Source organism: Pelodiscus sinensis, chromosome 1 (assembly GCF_052426305.1).
Source record: "Pelodiscus sinensis isolate ZL-2025 chromosome 1, ASM5242630v1, whole genome shotgun sequence".
Classification (NCBI taxonomy): domain Eukaryota; kingdom Metazoa; phylum Chordata; order Testudines; family Trionychidae; genus Pelodiscus; species Pelodiscus sinensis.
In genome coordinates, this window is record NC_143052.1 from 90,746,451 (window position 1) to 90,753,442 (window position 6,992).

A 6,992-nucleotide genomic window follows, 5' to 3' on the forward strand; every position below is an offset into this window, starting at 1 on the left:
GCTACAGCAGGGCGGGGCCAGGCAGCTCTGTTAAACCCCAGGCTCTGCTCGCAGGAGCACGGCTGCCAACAGCAGTGAGTCATGGCCCGAGAGCAGTGACCGGTTTGCTGGACTCGGGAGCCATCGTTAGCTGGGGGGCGAGGGGGATGAAGCTTCTCCTGGTGCCGCATGTGAAGCTACACAGGCTCCAGCAACACCAGGGGTAGGTGTGAATGTTCATCTCAGGCCCCGTTCAGCCCCAGGCCACCACCAGCTTGAGACCCGAAGCAGAGTCGTCCCACTGGCTCATGCCACACCCCACTGCCATCCCACCACCCGCTCTCGCCCAGCCTCGCCAGCACCTTGTATCACAGTCCTGTCTGGGTCCCTTTAGACCATAGGCATCTAAGTACCAACTCCTGCCTCTGCCCAGGCCCAGTAGCACCTCCACCCCACCAGCTCACGTTCCAAGCCAGGGCTATCCTGAGGCCAGCCTGGCATTCCCTTTCCCTGCCACAGCATGGTCACATTGCACCGGTACCTCCCTCTTCGCCCTCCAACGGTCCTTACTGGACTCGCCAATCGACTGGGTCCTCTCCGTCCCCTTTATTAACAAACCGGTTCTCCTTGGAAGAGGCAGCTGCAGCCGCAAAGGCCCCTTGTCGTCACAACAGTGAAAAACAGGTACAAAGCACCTGAGCTCTGGGACCCCTTGGAGCACTTCAACTGCCCCTGATCCTGCCTTGCTGGGCTCTGCTCAGTACAGCCAGCCCCACGCCACAAAGGATGAAACTGCAGCAGTCAAGCAGCAGCTACGGTCACAGAGTGACTCGCTGTCACAGCTGGGAGTAGCCCCTCTCCTCCTCCCTACTAGGCTGGGTAGCATGTGATGGAGAACTGGCCCAGCAAACCTTGTGGCACCGCGGCATACAAAGCAGGGCCTGGCAGCAAGGAGGAACGGGGAAGGCACCGGCTGCTCTAATCAGTCATTTCTCCCTCCTTCCCCTTTCCCCTCCTATCGTCATCTGCCAGTCCATGGTGGCAGAAATCAGAGTCTGGCTTTGGTACCGGGCCAGCCCAGCATTCAGGACTCCTGGGAGAGCTCAGTGACCCCCTTTCAAAGGGCTCACCCACACGTACCAGCTGCCAGGCAGCTGCTGCCGAGGGTGACAGCAGGACCTGTCCCACCATCTCTGAACCTCGCTGGTGGTTTCTGCACAGCTGGGACTAGGGAGCAGCAATGAATTACACACCCCAACCCCCTCAAAAATAATCCCAGGGACAGATCCAAAGGCAGAGCGCTGCGAGTGCCCAGAGTGGCCTGTCCTCATTCTACCATCTTACAGCAGGGGTCCCCCGGGAGTATTAATCTTTAATAGCAGAACAGGCGCAGACACACTGAACAAAGAGAGAGACTCAGCCAGCCTGATTTCGCATCCTAAGCAGGCAGGGGAAAGGTGGGGTGAGGGGGAGAGACTCTCAGTGGAATCCCCCCAGAGCACTCTCGTCGTTTTTTAAACGAGAACGGCTTCCAGTCCCACAGCACCTGACCCGCATGATGCAGAGTGGGCTGCTGTCCCCAGACACAGCTGCCTTCAGGCAGGAGGTGAGGGATGAGGTCTCCAAGAGCAGTGAGCTGAGGGGCTCGAGGCAAACAGTGGAACTAGATGGGCTGGAGGCCGGTGGCCAGTTCTGCAGGGCTAACGCTGCTGACGGCTCCCTGGTGAAAGTGCTATAAAATCTTCAGTGGCAAGCCAGGGTCAGAGGCTGGCTCACATCTCAGCTGAAACAGTGCCCCAAGCTGGTAGCAGTGCCCCAAGTGAGCCTGCTCCCGCCTCAAAGCACCAAGCCATGAATTGCCACCATCTTTTCGGCAGGGCTTGGCTGCCGCTCTCCCAGCCACCTCCCTGTTTCACAGGAGAGCCCACAATCACAGCAGGGAGGGTAGGCCCTGGGAAGTCACCACAGTTAGCATTAACTGCTATACACACAAATCTGGGGATGACGAGGCTCCCTTACTTGAACCATTAGGGCAACATAAAGCCTCGCCTTACACAGCTGGAGTTATTCCACACCAGCTACATCAGCCCCCTTGGGCTACGTCTACACTACAGGCTTCTTTCAGAAGAGATTATCCAAAAAAACATCCTCCAAAAGAACGTGTGCACACTACAAAAATGCATCGAAAAAGGGATCTGCTTTTTCGAAAGAGTGTCCACACTGAATGGACTCTCTCACACATGTAAGCTGTGATTGCTATGGACAGATTGGCCCCCAGGGCACCTGTGATTTTTGCAAAGAGCTCTTTTGCAAAAAGCCTTCTTCCTCATAGAATAAGGATTACCAATGTCAGAAAAACCCGCGGTTCTTTTGATTTTCTTGTGGAAGAACACAATTGCAGTGTGGACGTTCCTCGAGTTTTGTCGGAAAAACGGTCATTTTTCCAACAAAACTCTGTAGTGTAGACATATCCTGGGAGACCACTCCCAAGGCTTTGCTAGTGTTCTGCTACCAAAGGCCAAGGGAGACCTGACTTCCATGCTGATGCAGCTCCCACTCCAACTGTGTGGCTCATCGTGGATCCATTGCTAACAAGTTGGCCATTGCTGCAGGTGCTCAGGCATGCCTGTTACAACGTACAGTCAGGGCTGGAGTAATCAGAAAAACTAGAGATGAGCAGGGGCAAATGTCCCAACTCATCAGTGCACTGGAACCCAGACACAACTGTCTTTGTGCTTCTTAGGTCCCTGAATGCCACCCAGAGAAAGCACAAGCTCTTCTTTTAATGGTAGTAGCACTGAGTCTTTCATAGACTTGGGTAGGAAGCTTCTCCCATTCCATCAAGAGCTAGGTTTTGGGGAGGGGGAGGGAATCTTTCCCAGCCTGAACCAGGACCAAAAAGTCAAGATCTCAATTGTTTTCTTGAACCAAAAAAAAAAAAAAAAAAAAAGAATTGGTTTCTATCAAAGTGCTTTGGTGTGATACCAAAAGTTGAACCTCTCTAATCCAGCACTCTCTGGTCCAACATGATTTTAGTCAGCCAGATGCTCACTTATCATGGGTGTGGCCATATTACCCACAGTCCCATCAAGTTTGTTTAGAGCTACCAGTCCTGGCTCTCTGTGTTCTGCACTGTTATTTAGCTCTAACTTATGCCTAAATCTTCAGAGAGGTAGCTGAGTTTATTGTTTACATTTTTCTAGTCACAGACTAATAGCAGCACCTTAAAGACTAACAAAACATGTATATGATATCATGAGCTTTTGTGGGTACAACCCACTTCTTCTGATGACTGGAGTATTAAAAGTCCAGCTCCAAGAACAAATAAGGGAAGACGGGGGTAGGGGGAGCGAAGGAGGGAAAAAAAGGAAAAAAGAGAGTAGATTATTCAAGTTACAGGAGGCTGATAAAAACAATTTGCACCTCTATAAATTCTCATTGTTCAGTTGGTTGGTTAAGTCATTAAGATGGGGAAGGTAGCATGTGAGCCAGCCCATATCTTTATTCATTCCTTCCTGATAGGAATCAAACTGGTAAATGAAGTTAAGTTCCAACGCTTCCCTGTGTATTTGGCTCGTGGAATTGGCCTGAAACAACACGGTAACTTTGAGATCCATTAATGAGTGCCTGGGCAGGTTACAGTGTTCTCCAACCCGTTTCTGTGTGTTGCTTTTTCAGATGACCAATTTATGTCCATTAATTATTTCCCATAGAGACTGTCCAGTTTGGCCAATATACATGGCAGTGAGGCTTGATACCATAGATTACAGCAGTGGACGTGCAGTTAAATGAGCCCCTGATGTAGCTGGGTCCAGTGATGAAATTGCTTGTGTAGTTATGTGGACAGAGTTAGCAGCTGGGCTGATTGCAGAGGTGGCTTCCTGGATGATTATGATGGAGGTGTGTTGGGTGGTTATTGGAAAGAATTTGTTTGAGGTTAGGGGGTTGTCTGGCAGCGAGGCCTGGCCTTTCCCCCCAAGGCCTGTGAGAGTGAGGGCTCATTTTCCACAACAGGCTGTAGCTTGTTGATAATGCACTGGAGGGGTTGAAGGTGTGTGCTATAGGTGATGGCAAGTGGCATCCTGTTCTCTCTTCTAACCACAAATTCTTTCCTGTAACCAAGCAACACACTTCCATCAATCATCCAGAAACCCACCCCTTGCAATTAGTCCTGGTGCCAACTCCTGCCCCTTTGCCCCCACCTTTCCTTATTTATTCTTGGAGCTGGACTTTTAATATCCCAGTCATCTGAAGAAGTGGGTTGTACCCACAAAAAGCTCATGACACCATCTACATATTTTGTTAGTCTTCAAGGTGCTGCTAGACTATTCGTTGCTTTTTAAGTTGCTCCTAAATGTCTTCTAAGAGCCCAGTAAGCAGTAGGAGCATTGGTAATGCTGCTAGACAAAATTGACCTCCCATGGTTCAGCAAACTCTCTGGTTCAGCACTAGTCAGGTCCCGAGGGAGCTAGACTACAGCAGTTCAACCTAGATAATTAGGGGTGCCAGGTGTCCGGTATTGAACCAGACAGCCCGGTATTTGCACCTTCCATTTGGTAAAAAAAATTCAGAAAATACTGGACATCAAAAATGTCCAGTATTTTCAGTTTTTCCTGAGACCCGGCTCGGGCGCCTGATGGAAGGCCGCTGGGGACATGCGGTATAGCTTATACTGGGTGGGGCGGAAGGAGAGGGAGCGGCTTTTTTTTTTGGTTCAACTTTTTATGTGGCCTTGGAGGGGCGGGGGGTATTTTTGTGAAACCATCTGGCAATCTTATCGATAATTAGCTTAAATAGCTACGTAAGTAATTTTAAACTAGAAACCTGAAGCTTTTCATTTTAAAAGATGTCAAAACTAAATAGCCTACATTTTTCAAAATGTTTTCAAGTTGAGAAATTAATCAAAAGCCGCCCTTTCCAAGAGACTTGTGATTTCAACAAAACACTGTCTGACCAAAAAAGTTGTTGAAAATTTCCTAGCTAGCTATAGTTCTTCCTTTTGCAGTTAGATTTCTACTGCCCTCTGGTGGCCATGTAATTAACTGATTCTCTCAGCTACCTTTGTCTTATCACACAGAAGCCAGGCTTTTTCCAGAGTGCCCCATTTACCAGTACTCTGTGGTAAAGATGGTCTCTACTGAACTAAATGGCTGGTGGATTACCGGGTGCAGCAGAGTGTTCTGAGTTGACCAATAGATGCTAGGCTTATACATGTGTTAGTCACACCACATATTAATGACGTTTTGCCTGAATTTGCCTGTGTTTTCTTCTAACCCTTCTCACTTATGCCAAGTATCCCAGAACACCTTGCATTAGCTGAAATAATTTTTGGCTTAAGAAGATCTTAAGTGTGCCAGGATCCTGACATATGAGTGTTTTACCACAGCTACAACTAGGCAGGTATTTTCAGAGTTCCAGTACTGGAGCCTCCCAAAAGAAAAGCACAAGTCATAAGTGTTCTACCCTGGTTCAAACCTAGAAGGTACTTTCTTGCCCCTTTGTATGGGGAAACGGATGTGTTCAGAAAAAAAGACAAAGGGTACAGCCTGGTCCCAGAAAAGCTAGCTAGAAAGCAGACTGGTTAAATCCAGTTTCAGATGATGCACACCCCATCTTTTATTATAAACAAATTGATTACAGAAATAGATTTAGCTATATAATTTTGGAAAGCTCTGAAGTGAATTTAACAGCACTGCAGGAGACAACTTCCTGGAAACTCTCTCATAGTGAGCCTTCCTTCCTGTTCTATACTCTTATTGACTTTTAGCAAGAAAACTGTCTTACACTCAAGAAAACCAAAAAACCAATCTATTTCATAACAAACCAAAGTCAAGCAACTTATCAATTTTATCAATACCTGTGCTGGCGAGGGAAGGCTTTAGCTGGGCTTAAGCATCTAGAAGTCTTTTTGGATGATTACTCATAGCTAAGTGTAAGTAGCAAACTATTTGCTAAGGCAATCCAGATTGTGTTAGAGAATTGGTGAGTAGATTATGCTCCTCTCCGTAATCTCTCCCCTCTGCAGGGCAGGAAGTTCTGTGACTAGATTGGAGATCATTTCACCGGGGAAGAGGAGAGTCTAGGCCAGTGGTGGGCAATCAACAGTATGAGGGCCACATGCAGTCTATTGAGATTCTGTGTGGGGCCCGGGAGACATTTCGTGTAGTGTTGCCTACACATAGGGTTGTCTGATTCCACTGTTTTCCATCAGTGTCGTTTTTTTCCCTACTGACATTACTAAAGTGACACACCCACAAAGCAGGGCATGTGAAGTGAGGTACATGCTGATTGTACACAACACTAAGACATGCACTCCCTCTACATACAAAGTGCTGCTAAAGTTCAGTCGGCACAGCCTGCAAATTCTACATACGCAAGTACAGTTAGCAAAACTACCCTATCCCAGGAGATCATCTTGAGGCCCACTCACTAGTCTTGGCTGCCCATCACTGGCCTAAGGAAAGCACATATTGTCAGTATCTGGCAGCAGTTCAGAAACCTCTGATCAGCTCCAGTGTGGAGCTTGCTTGTCCCATGACCCACAGCACCAGTGAAAATTACATCAGTTCCCAAGAGAAAACTTCTATCCAATCTAGAATTGATCCGTGAGGGCCAGACACACTGGCAGTGGCATATGTACAACTTGTACCATACGAGCTGAATCTGTCAAGCTGCAGAGTTACTAAACAACTCTAGGTAATGATCAACCCAAGCTTTCACCCAAAACTGAAACTAGGCTCCTTCTCCCATGTTGTGCCAGGAAATGGGATTGCGTCTCATAAAAGCCATACAGAAAAGAGACAGTCATCAGGCAAGTGAAACCATCCAGCACTGCTCCAGCCCTGAGCCTCCCCCGAGACACCCTTTAGGCAGGGCAGAGGGAGCTGAAGCCAGAGATTCTACAGCTGGCTGTTCCTTTTCATGAGGGACCGAGGGGAAAGTGCACAGTTGGCTGCATTCCTCACTCTGGCTGGGGAACCTAGGGGACAAATGGTGCACTTTGCTTCCCTTCC